Below are 14,794 nucleotides of genomic sequence, written 5' to 3' on the forward strand. Positions count from 1 at the left end.
GTATCCCGTGGTAGGGGAATCAAGGACTTGGATGACGTATGACCCTTTGGGTTCCCCAAGATTTTTTCAATGTTTTAGAGTGAAGTTGCTGCGATCGACGGTAAAATCTTGTAATCCTTACATATATAGTTTGATTAATTTTGGGCACGTTTATCTATATTTATTAATTGTTGGTTAATTTGTATTGCTTGTTAACAACCATACATTCTTCTTCCAGACGAATTTTAGATGTTTTCTCAGGATGATCTAAAACTTGATCGTAAAGTTGAACTTTATGATCCTCTTAGGAAAAAGTTTGAGCTGTCTGTGGATACAACAGATGTAAGCACTATTGTATTGTTTGGTTTGGCGGAATTTCTGAAGTATTATGGGTTCAAGAAATGTTTTTTCTTACATTTGAGTTATGTAGGGAAAAATCAATTTATCCATAAGATTTTCTCCACTGAAGGAGTAGAAATTGTGTACTGTAGGGATTCGGTTAGTGGAAATGATATACAACATGTTGCTGTTAATGAACCTGATGGTAGTTACATTCCTGATAATGTTGGTGTTAGCCCTATTGCTGATAATGCGTCACCTATTAGTGATGGAGTGGTGAAGTACTTAACTCGTTATGATCTTCGAAGTTCATGTTTGGTATACTTTATGTTTATGGCTGTATATTTCTCATAGTTTTATTATTATGGAATTGGTGTGTAACAGAGTAATTTTGTTTGCAGTATCTGAATTCCAATTTTGCTGGACAGTTTTTGGATAAAAGCCACAAGAACTATTTGCTAACAAATGAAACTGGTATATATTGGCCTTGTTCAATTCGTTGGACTGGAAGGAGCAATTTTGAATGTTATCTGACGTGTGGATGGAAGACGTTCTGCAAGGACAATGCCTTAGCTGCTGGTGATGGCATAAAGTTTGTAATAGACAATGATAAGAAAAATATCATCCATGTTGTAAAGGTCTAGGTATGTTGCTTAATTTAATCTTTTGCAAGGACAATGTCTATTTTGTGAACTCGTGTTTAACTTTGTATTGTTATTTTGTTGAATGATGATATTTGACCTAGTAGTCAACGTTGATATCTGACCAAGTTGTCCAAGTTGATATTAAATATCGTTAAAATGTTTTAGACATTGATTGAGATTATACGTAAAAATATTTCATTACTTAAAATGGTTGACGTGGTTTTAATGTAGTAATTTTTGTTCGTATATTAACGTGGGCACCAAATTACATGAATGTAACATTTTAAATAATAACTTCAGGTGTACTAATTAAAGTAATGTGTATTTTCGAAAAATTATGGATGTTATATAAAATTTATCAATAGAGAATTAATCCCAAAAATTAATTAATAAACCAAAGCTTTGTAGGAATTTGATCAAAATATTTAACTTCAATCATTGATTAATAACGAAAATTGTTTAATCTTAATGTTAATCAAATAATTAATTGCGATGATCCTGTTGTGTACCGATATTATAGTCATGGGTAATGATATATTTGTACCTAAGGCTTGTGGTGGTGTGGTTAGTGAAAATTTGGATTGGGTTCTAAGTTGACGTACTCCCAATGGATCGTCAAACAAAACATACTGGAACATGTATGGCTGTTAATAAAAATTGGAATTGGAAAAAGAGCTGAATATAATAAATTTTATCGTAGTGGTGCAGAAATGAATTTTGGTGGTGTTGTTATGAAACTTGAATATAAGTTAGGTACGTTTGTTGGTTTCAGTTTAAATGCATTATCATGTGTGGTGTAATAGGACAAAATAATGGTCAACCTGAAAAGATTCTAAAGTAGTCATTGGTCACGGGTTCATATAGGGGAAATTGTAAGCTTTTGGGAACAATTGAAAAGTTGGAACAATGGGAGGGGCTTGATATCTGTTTTGGTGAGTTCTTATGGCCTCAATAACGTTGAATTGGTTATTCTTTTTTAATCTCATATTGATCAATTAGTCTGCAAACCATATCAGTCGGATCTGGATTTTTTTTTTCGTAATTTATTGAAGATTTTTCGTTTTTGCAGTTAAGCTTGCGAAGATACATGTATCATTGTTTATGTTTTTTAACCTTCTTCTTAAAATATAGGTATAATTACTCGTATAGTATCTAGTTTGGGGATAGCGTGTCAAATAGGTATCCGATTTTAAAAAAATGTCAATTGCATCCCAACTTTTGAAAATTGCTTCAATTAGGTTCCTTTTAGACAGAGTTGACTAACACTGTTAGTCAACGTGCCACGTGTCAATCTGGGATTTTTTTGATTTTGTTTTAAAAATTTTAATTTTTTTTAATTCTATTTTTTTTAAATAAAAAAAAAATAAAAATGCCACGTGTCAAGTCCCTGTGTGTGACACGTGGCATTGTCAGTGTCACGTGGCATTGTAATGCCACGTAGATGTCATTGTGTTGATTTCGATTTAGTCCCCATATATGTCTTTTTGTTTCAATTTAGTACTTAAGTATGTGTATCTGATTCAATTTTGTTCCAATTTTTTTTTAATAATTAAAATATTTTTGTAATCCATTTTTTATAAGATTAAAAATAATTAAGTATAAATATTTTTACAAAATTAAGTACTAATATTTATAACATTTCTCTCAATTTCAGACCAAATTTATTATTTGTATAAATGTTATACTAATATTTTTTATTAAAAATGACTTTTTAACATATTACTTTATTAATTACTTTTTTATTAAGTACTCATGTTTTGTTAATTTTTTTTTTCAAAATAGAACAATATTGTCTCTTAGTAATTTTAAATCAAAATTTCTATTGGTATGAATGTTATACTAATTTTTTTATTAAAAATGACTTAATAAAATGACTTTTACCACTAAATTTTAATATAAATATCAAATATTTAATTTTTGTAAAACTTTTATACTTAATTACTTTTAATTTTATAAAAAAAATATTTTAATTATTAAAAAATATTAGGTCAAAATTGAATCAAATACACATAAGTAGGTACTAAATTGAAACAAAAAAACATAAATGGGGACTAAATTGAAATCAACACAATGACATCTGATAGTGATACTGACACGTGGCATTACAATGCCACGTGACACTGACAATGCCACATGTCACACACAGGGACTTGACACGTGGCATTTTTAAATTTTTTTAAAAAAATTTAAACAAAAAATTCAAAAATTCAAAAAAAATTAAAAAATTAAAAAAAAAAAAAAACACAGATTGAAACGTGGCACGTTGACTAACAGTGTTAGTCAACTCTGTTTAAAAGGGACCTAATTGAAGCAATTTTCAAAAGTTGAGATACAATTGACACTTTTTTAAAACCGAGTACCTATTTGACATACTAACCCCAAATTGCGTATTATACTAGTAATTAAACCTAAAATATATTAGTCTGAATCAAAGTTTCATTGAACACGGTGTAAAGAAAAAAAAAACTCATAAATTTATTAATTATGCCAAACCACTAAGTTTAATAAAAATTAATGATTTAAAACAATGTAGGATATGTTAAAATAATGATTAGTGCAATTTCAAGTTTCATTAACATATATAAAAGATAGATTAAATGTTGAATTTTCAATTCAACTGTTAAAATAGTTTCAACTATAAATACATTAAAATTATAGTTAAGTATATACTAGTATTATTGCTTGAATAAAATAAAATTAGAAAAATATATCTATACTATTTATATTATTATACAAAGAGAATTTCCTTTTTGACATACACATTTAGTTCCCAATTTTATCATTTAAGTTTTTTTTTAATTAAAAAGATTATCTATAAAAAAATAAACATTATCTACAATAAAATTGTAAATATTATTTAAATTTATTTTTGTAATTATAATAATAATTATTTTATTATTTTGTTTTATTGTTATTAAAAAAATGAACCGAGATACACATGTCTTTTCATTTGTTTCACTGAAAAAAGTTATGTAAGATAACAGTTATAAAAAACTTATAGATTAAAATAAAATAACTATTGTAATAAAAAAATATCTATAAAAAAAACATAACTCACAATAAAGCTATAAAAATTAATTAAATTTGCTTTTGTAATTATAATAATAATAATTTTTTATTTTTATTAAAAAAATAACCCAGATACACATGTCTTTTAACTTATTTTACTAAAAAAATTACTGCAAAGGATAACAATCATATAAAACTTATAGATGAATAATTTCGTATTTTCTTCGTAAATAAAAAATATTATACAAAAGAAATAATATGAATAAAGATCGAATACGTAACGACAATCGCAAAATCAGTTACACTTTTGAAGAAAAAAAAAGAGGATTTTATAAGAGAGAAGAAAAAGAAATCAATTATTGAGTTTTCAGTTTATATTAATATAAGAAAATCTTTAATAATTAATTTTGGAGATAAAAAATATATTTAAAGACCAATTTTTAAATTGAGAAAATTTGTGTTAAAATCTTGGTAATTAATATTAATTATCAATTTAAATACTAATTTATAATAAAAATTATTTTAATTATTATTTAAAAATTAATTATCATTTTTTATTTATAATAAAAATTATTTTAATTATTAATAATTTTTTAGTTTATAAATTTGTATCTAAATTAGTTATTATATAATTAATTATTTTTAATTAAAAATAGTTATTATTTAAAAAAAATTGTAGTGTAAAAATATATAAGTGAAGCACGAATAGAAAATAAATGAAGAAAATATATTGTTGAAATTAATTTAAAGGACATTTTAATTTCTTCTACTAACATTAAATTAAAATTAGAGATTTTAAGTTTAGCTCAAATTATAGTAGCTAAAATGTCCAATTCAGAAACATTAAAAGAAGAAAAAATAATTGTTATCTGCTAAATATATAAAAAAAAAAGATAACTGAAAATAAAGATGGATAAGATAAAAATGGTGGTGCATGTATACCAAAGAAAATAACTGTAAACAACGAAAACAAAAATTTCAGCTTAAAATTTTTTTTATCCCTGTTTGATTAGATAATTGGTTTAATTAAGTGTTGAAAAGACAGGAATTGATAATTTAATTTTATAATAACTCATCTTACCGTTTTAGACAGTTTTATTTACTATAACATAAAAAAATCAACGCAAAATAAAATTGTTTCCGCAATAAATCAAAACAAATAAATATAATGTTTTCATTTAGTTTTTTATTTAAAAATATAAATTATAATTTTTAATTTAGAAATTCATGTTTTTAAGTGATTTGAAATATTTTCTTTATATTAATTTAATCTCAACATATTAGTAATTCAAATATATTATCATTTTCAATCCATCCAACAAATAATATTTCTTTTAATATCCAACATACATATATACATATGCACAATTTGTATTCTTCGTCGCTATAACTTAAAAAAAAAATATTTACTATTTATCCAAACGATTAATATGTTGCAGTATAATGATTATTTTATATATATATATATATATATATATATATATATATATATTAAGTTGATAAAATATCTTATTTGATAAAATTTATATTTGATTAAAATATGTTGATTAAGATAAGATTTATTTAGAAATTTCTTATCATTCTTGAGTTATAAATACAATTCAAGTTTCTTCACAGTTGCACACTTCTCTCATTTTCTTGGCTTCAAATTTCTTAAGGCAAACAGCATGGTTAAATCACTTTGTGCTAATGATTGTGGTTTCTATGGTTCTGCTGCAACAGAGAACCTTTGTTCAAAGTGCTATAAAGATTATCTTACCAAAGTAAAGTGTTGCAAGAGTGTAGAATGTGAAACGAAAAGCAAGAGTTTTCATTTGGAGAACTTATCATCATCATCATCGTGCATTTCTGAAAGTGAAAGCTCCACCATTGATAACATGATTTCTCGTTCTGTCACAAATTCTAAGACAACAAGTGAGAAGAATGAGAGAAAGAGATGCAAGAGTTGCAGAAAGAAGATGGGGTTATTAGGGTTTCAATGTCGTTGTGGAGATGTTTTTTGTGGAATACACCGATATCCAGAGATGCATGCATGTGAAATAGATTTGAAAAAGATTGGTCGTGAAGTTTTGATTCAACAAAATCCCTTATGCGTCAGTGATAAACTGAAATATAGGATTTAGTTTTTCAATTTAGAGTTAATACGTAGGATTATAGGAATATATTGGAATTCGTCATTGTAAGTATTGGTATTATGAATAAAAAGATAAATATATTCATTATCATGTTATTCGATCTATTATTTTTCTTGAAATTTTATTTTAAATAATCTTTTAATGAAATTTCTTTTATACGCACCACATCATGGGTTTGATGACTAAAAAATGTAATACAAATATTATTATAATTTTAATTTTTACAAATAAATATTTTAAATGTATATAATATATTTTGGATTGCTATATACTTTTATTTTAAACTATTCATAATTTTGTTTTATATCGATAAAAAATATGAATGTATCATATTAATTTAATGGCTTAATTGCTCAGAATTTATACAGTTGGTTCCAAAATTTTAAAATGTACTCACTTTTAAGTTTGTTTCAATTTAGTATCCAAATTCGAAATTGTGCATCAATTCTGTTAATTTTTCGCAAACACTGTTAACAACGTACCATATTTCGGCCTTTGGTTTTCTTAATTTTTTTAATTTAAAAAAAAAATTGTCATATGTTAAATCCTTGGTGTGACATGTGGCATTGTTAGTGACACGTGACAAGGTATCACCACGTGGCAAGATACATGTCAAGTGTCATTGTCTTGATCTCAACTTAGTCCCCATATATGTCTATTTGTTTCAACTTAGTACCCATATTTGTTTATTTGTTTCAATTTAGTTAACGCTTTATTTGTTTCAATTTTTTTCGAATATCTTTTTACAAAATAGAAAAATATTGTGTCTCCTTAAGACAAATTTTATTATTTATATTTATATTTGTTATTAAAATGACTTATAAAATTAAGTATTGAAATTTATATTAAAGTTTAGTGATAAAGGTCATGAATAACAAATTTACCAAAACTTTGTTATTCATGAGTATAACAAATATCAATGTAACAAAACATAAATATGTTATTCATGACTTTTACTGTTAACTTTAATATAAATTTCAATAGTTAATTTTATAAGTCATTTTTAGTAACAAATATCAATATAACATTTATATAAATAATAAAGGTATAATTACTTATTTGATACCCCAACTTTTTCGTTAAGTTCAATTTGATACCCAAACTTTTGGTTTATTCAATTTAGTACCCAATTTTTTAAAGAGATTCAATTTGGTCCTCTCCGTTAAGTTGGAGTTAACACCGTGTCCGTACAGGACACGTGTCAAGCCATAAAATTTTTAATTTTTTTTCAAAAAAAAATTATTTTTTTTCAAAAAATTTAAAAACTGTCACGTGTCAGTTTATCATTGTGCCACGTGGCAGCTTACAATCATGACACGTGACAGTGTAATAGTTGTTTTCAATTTAGTACCCAATTTAAATTTTTGGTTCAATTTAGTACCCCAATTTTTTAAAATGATCCAATTTCGTCCTCTTCCATTTGAGACCAAATTAGTAAATAAGCTTAATTACAACCTATATATACATGTTACAATCACTTTTTCTAATATATACATCAAATCATTTCACCTAAATACTTAAATTATTTTATTTTTTACATTTTAACCTTTGTAATTTTTTATACATGAAATTTTTTACACTTGTAAAAAATAAAATAATTTGAATATTTATGTGTAGTGATTTGATGTATAAATTCAAAACAATTATTTTAACATGTTTATATAAGTTATAATTAAGCTTATTTACTAATTTGGTCTCAAATGGGAGAGGACGAAATTAGATCATTTTAAAAAATTTGGGTACTAAATTAAACCAAAAATTTAAATTAGGGTACTAAATTGAAAACAACTATTACACTGCCACATGTCATGATTGTAAGCTGCCACGTGGCACGATGATAAACTGACACGTGGCAGTTTTTAAATTTTTTGAAAAAAAAAAAATTTAAAAAAAAATTAAAAAAAAATTAAAAAAAAAAATAAAAATTTCATGGCTTGACACATGTCCTGTACGGACACGGTGTTAACTCCAACTTAACAGAGAGGACCAAATTGAATCTCTTTAGAAAATTGGGTACTAAATTGAACATATCAAAAGTTTGGGTACCAAATTAAACTTAACGAAAAAGTTAGGGTACCAAATCAGTAATTATACCAATAATAAATTTTGTCTTAAAAGAGAGACAATATTTCTCTATTTTGAAAAAAAAAATTTGAACAAGATTCAAACAAGTAGAGCGGGGACTAAATTAAAACAAATAAACATATATGGGTACTAAATTGAAACAAATAGACATATATGGAGACTGAGTCCAAATCAAGACAATGATACTTGGCTGGTATTGCCACGTGTCACACAAAGAATTTGACACATGGCAATTTAAAAAAAAAATTTAAAAACCAAAGACTGACACGTGACACACCGTTAACGTGTTTACGAAAAATTAACGGAGTGTACTATATTATTACACAATTTCGAATTTGGATACTAAATTGAAATAAACTTAAAAATGGGTATCATTTTGAAATTTTGAAAACAAACTAAATATATTCCGAGTAATTAAACCTAATTTAATCTAATTAAATATTATTTTTCACTTTTAAACGAAAACATATCTACCAATTATGAGAGTGGATATTTTAGTTAATTATAACTTATATTTAGTGACCAAATATTTTTCTTTGTTATTTACTAAAACTTTTAACCAATTTTTTTGTCACTGATAATCATATTAAAAATATATTAGTAACCAATAAATTTATGATGATTAATACAATATTTAATTTGGTCACTAATTGAGTTGTTAAAACATTATATTTGACGATCACATAATTTAGGTCACAAATTACTATATTAAACATACTTTAGCGATTAACAAACTTTCGATAGCTAATACAATATTAATTTGATTGTTAGATGACTAAAACATTAGATATAGAGACTCAAAATTTTAGGTGACTATTAGGGTCGTTATACATATAAATGCTACTTTACACTAATATGATCGCTATTTTAGTCATTTTAGTCCTCATTTGGGACGACTATAATTCAATTGTTATTTTAATCACTGTTAATTGATTAACGATGAATACTTTTCGGTTGCTAGATAACTAAATTACATTTTTCTCGTGATGTAAAATGGTTAATATTCACTATCATGTAATATTAACCTATTGTTTTTCTTAATATTTTATTTTGAATAATCTCTTAATCAAATTTATTTTATACACACATACACTACTAAAAACACATTGAGTTCATTCACAAAAAGTTGTAAAACATCAGCCAAAAGGCTTTTCTTCAATCATTTTATATTATAAATAGTAAGGAAAGTAATATAAATTATATTATAATTTAAAAAATGTAGTATAAATAATATTACAATTTTTTTGATAAATACATATTTTAAGTGTACTTTTATTTTAAGTTATTCACAATTTTGTTTTATATCAATAGAAAATGCATGAATATATTGGCTATTTTTATTTTGGATTTTTCTTTTAATTGTTTAATTTTTTTTTAATTTAGGTCAAAATAATATTTATAATCTATAACAACAAATAAAGAGGATTTCCTCTTTTGTGTCCACATTTGTAAATATCAATTTTACTCTTTAAAATATAATTATTTATTAAATTTTTGAAAATTAATTGTTACTTTTACAAGTTTTTTTTTTAAAAAAATTGTCTATCTTTGTTTCTTCTCTTTTTCTATATTTATCAACAGTTATTCTCTCATCTTTTCTTATATATTTCACTTTATTTTCAATAAATATAATTTTATTTTATATATTAACTTAAAAACATTATATTATCATCACCTACTAATATAATATCACGGATATTACTTTATTTTTAATAAATATAATTTTATTTTATATATTAACTTAAAAACATTATATTATCATCACCTACTAATATAATATCATGTATATTTAAAAAATGTGTACACACATGTGCGAAAATACTTGTGTATTCGCTAATTATATATAAGGAAAATAATATTTGATAACTGCTATCTAACTATTTTTTTTATACATTCTACTATTGACTTTATATATATATATATATATATATATATATATATATATATATATATATATATATATATATATATAACTGTTATCAGTTTTACCATTTTTTTTAAATTTCAATTGTCCGGATTTTAAATTTAACCATCTATTATAGATATAAAACTACAAATAAAATAAATAAAAAATATTTACAATAAAACTATAAAAATTATTTATATTTATTTTTAAAATAATAATAATAATAATAATAATAACAATTTTATTATTTGTTTGGGCTTGACCTTTTCGTAGGCCCAGGATTAGCCCTCCAGAGGACCCAATACCCCTTCCAGCTGACTCAGTATTCACTTGTTACCTTTTCAGAAACAACTCTCTTCCCCTCTCTCTTGTCTACTGCTAGGTGTTCTGCTAGGGCACGAAGTTCGTCCATCTCCAAGCTAACAAAACCCATCATGTACGTCCCGGTAAGTTGAACCTTAGAGCTTTCTGGTCTATTTCTTCCCCTTTTTCACTGTTTGAGCACGTTGGTCAAGTTAGGGTTCAATCTCCTAACCTTGTTTTGTCCGGGTCTTCATGTTTCAGCTCTCTATTGTAGTTCTTGGAGCTGTGGTACTTTTAGTTGCGGGTCTGTTGCATTTAATAACACCTAAGCAAGGTAAGGGAAGCTAGGCTTTTTCTTCTTTTTGCTTCTTTTGAGTATGTTGCTTGTTCCGCTGCTGTTTTACGCATAAAAATGATTGGAAGACTGTTTGTGCGTGTATGGGACTGAACTGTGTTAATTGTTGGAGTGTTTATGATGTTGCATGCGCGGAACAGTGGGGAAGAACTGATATTCTCGCCCAAGCGAGCTCGTCTCGCCTAGGCGAGAATACCAGAGTCTCGCCTAGGGTTCTGCCTCGAGCACTCGCCCAAGCGAGGAGCTGCGTCTTTGAGCGACAAGCCAGCTCGCTCAGGCGAGACAGCCTCGCCTAAGCGAGAGCTCGCGAAATCTTCCAGGACCCTCTGTTGCAGGCTCGCCTAAGCGAGAATCCGTCGCCTGAGCGAGACAACTTCTCTCGTCTAGGCGAGGATTCCTTGCTTGAGCGAGAATGGGCGCATGGGTGCTTGGTTCTCTGTCCAGTTTTGGTTTGGGTGATTATTGTTTGAACTATTCCCTTTAAAGCTTAAAGTATGACAAAACATGAATTACTTGGTCCTGTGAACTGTGATGGGTATGTTAGCATGAGTAACACATGGATTTTTACTTGGTTGGTTGAGAACATGCATGAGAATTGGATGTTGAGATAACAAGTAGTGAGAATGGTATGAGAAGCATGATTCTGTTTGGGAGATAGGCGTAATTCCATGAGTCTCGTGAGGAGACCTCATGGTGGTGTGTAGTGTATATATTAAGATAAGGATTCAAGTAAGGATCGCATCCCGAAACTCTAAAGGGTCAGTGAGTCTCATATAGAGCAAACTGACCCAAGTGGTGAGAGTAGCGGGAGGCCCTAGTCTCTGGCAAGATAATGGCCTTAGACGCCTAAAGGCTAACCTTGTGTGTGGTAGGGTGAAACACATTGACAATGGCTCTACAGAGCAGTAGAGGCCACCACAAGTGCAAGCGTCCAGTGAATCCGATCTTAGTATATGTATCCGGATAATTGAGTCATAGTGTCATGCTTGCTTGCTATAACATGATTTATTGTGCCTAATGTATTGTATACTTGGAATTGCTTTAAGTGCCTGAGTGCTATAATATGTTTAAATGATTTCACACTAGCTTACCCTTTCATTTTTGCGTATGTCTTTGTCTTGATTTCTCTTTTGCGATGATCACCTTATGGTGGGAGCAGATGGAAACCTTTCTGGAGGTAGGCCTGATGGTGGTAGCGGTGCAGCTTAGTGGGTCTGTTGTTGTGGCCCTCAGGAGCAGTTCTATGGCCTTAGTGCCTTTGTAATTCCTTACTCTAAGAGCCTTTCTTTTGCATAATTGTTGAACTTTTAGATTTTGTTTTGGTTACGGCATGATTGTATGCCTAGGTTTCCTTTCAAGTACTTCTATGGATGACTGTAAAAGTGCATTCCTTGATTATGGTTTTCAAATATGAGCTTTGTTCTCTATTATTATAACTATGCGATGTTTTATTTAGTAAATTAATCTATTTAAATGGGATATCTCTCTCACATACATATATATATATATATATATATATATATATATATATATATATATATATATATATATATTCTAGTATTAATAATAAAAATACGTAATGATTTGTTATTTCATATTTATTTTAATTAGTAATTGAAATAAGATTATGTAATAAAAATTATTATTATTTAACATTAAAATAATCAAATTTTAATTTAATTATTAAAATGTTATTTAATTTCTAAAATTTTTTCAGGAGAATTTAGTTTAATTATATCCAAGAGATATTATGGATTTAGGTTTTCTTAATAATTTTTTAATAAAATATTTATATATATATATATATATATATATATGAATTTTTTATTTTTTATATAATATTTTTGTAAATTTATTATAAAAATTTATAAGGAAATATTTTTTATTAAATTTTTTAAGATTTTTAATTAATAAATATTTTGTTTCTAAATAATTGTTTTTTGTAAAACTATAAAATTTACAAATATTTTTATAAAAAATATTTTGTACAAAATATTTTGCAAAAGTAGAGGTTTTAATTTTTTTATTCTATATAATTTAGTTCATGTACACTTTAATTTTTTACAAATTTAACTTTACATTTAATTTTAGACAATTAAATAATTTTAGTCATTCTATCAATAAAAAAATTATTAAATATCAATTAATTTTAAAGATAAAAAAGAATTAATCACTATATCATTAATTTAAATTACATTTAATAAAATAAAAATTATTTATATTTAAAATAATTTCGTTATCAATAAAAAATTATAATTAATTTATGAAATAAGATATAAATTGGTTTTTAATATGGATTATCAAAATTTTCGCTATTAGTATTAAGTAATATATTATTGGTTTATATTAGTGTCTAATTTAAAATCACATACTAATGTAAAATCAATATTAATAGGTAGTCAAAAATTTAATTGCTAAAAATCAATTCACACAAATTAGTTATAACTATTTTATAATAAAAATTATTTGAAATATCAATAACTTTTAAAATATAATATAATTTTTAACTTGATTAATATTTAATAATTTTATTGTAATATGTTACTATTTATTTATTTATTGGATAGTTATGTTTAATAATAATTGTCCAATAATAATTATAAGTAAAATATATGTTAAAGATTTGAATTTGAAAGATTCTTACCATTTCTGAAGAAACTTTAAAAGCATTCTGAACCACCAAAACTCAATCACAAACTTTCTCTCTCTTCTATGGTTGCATTGCATCGCACTCACGAAATCTGAATCTCAATAAATGACTGAGTTTGACTTCTAATCCAATCTCCAACTTCAAGACAAATCATGCATGTCACCTTCTTTACCCTCACTCGTCCTCAAAAAGGTGCTTTGTCATTCAACCAAAGTTAATCTTCATTTTTTTCTTTCCTATTCTTTTAGAAAAATAATTTTTATTACTAAATTTTGATCAACTTTTAGATAATATTTTTAAATAATTTTTTATTTTTTTATTTTTAATATTTTAAAACTATTTAAAAGATGACACATCATATTATAAAAGAAAGTTATTAAAATTTAATAATGAAAAAATATCACTGTATCTTTTTTTGTTTTTTTTATATCGGTCAATTTGGTTGAAATTCTAGAGAAAGCATATAAGAAGAAAACATCAATATATTTATTGGCATTAAATAAAATATGAATGAAATTGAGTAAGCAAAGATAAAAAGAAACAAATAAATAGAAGCACACTGCGTCCTTAACTATTGACCTGACAAGTGATTCCCTTCCCCAGAAAACAACATAATACCGTGTTTTTCCCGTGTGGTTATTGAAAGTTATTATATTATTCCTTATCTCGATGCAAACCATGCATATTAATGTCATCATCCATGACAAAAATATCATGTTCCAATACAATTAAATTAAACGCTAGGATTTTTTTTTTCTAATCATATTAGTGTAGTTTTAAACAAAAATTATGGAAATATAGTTTGATTTAAATATTTTGTGTATACAAGTAAGTCGTACTTGTATGAGATGACTTTATTGTAAAAAAAATATGTTACATAATACAATTTCAAACTTTTTCAAAGAGAATTGTATTGTCCTTATACAATTTTTCTCGTTCTGTTTCTCTTTTCTAATTTGAATTCAAGCAGTATAAAGATTAACATAATTTTAGTATTAATTTGAATTAAAGTTATACAAGAATGATCTAGTTTTTAAAATTTATTTATTTTAATAATTTTGGTTTAAAATTATACTAATACGATGACAAAACCTAGTGAAAAAGAGTTGGTTACATGTTTTCTTCATCGAATTTTTAAATGGATAATAATGCGAGTTTTCTAATTGAAGAAAATTATCCATTTTAAATTAAAAAGTATGAGAATGGAAAAATATCTTGACGCGTTGAAGAATAATGGTGTAACTAATAATGAAGTGAAAAGTGAGGTTGAAGGCACCAAACACAGTTACATTCGTAATTTTTGTCCTTGTTTTATATATTCCCCACCCAAGATGTTCTTTCCCACGTTACATTCGTCCCCAGCTATATCTCATCAACTTTTTAGTTCAA

The sequence above is a fragment of the Vigna unguiculata genome, chromosome 4 (genome assembly GCF_004118075.2).
Source record: "Vigna unguiculata cultivar IT97K-499-35 chromosome 4, ASM411807v1, whole genome shotgun sequence".
Lineage (NCBI taxonomy): Eukaryota > Viridiplantae > Streptophyta > Magnoliopsida > Fabales > Fabaceae > Vigna > Vigna unguiculata.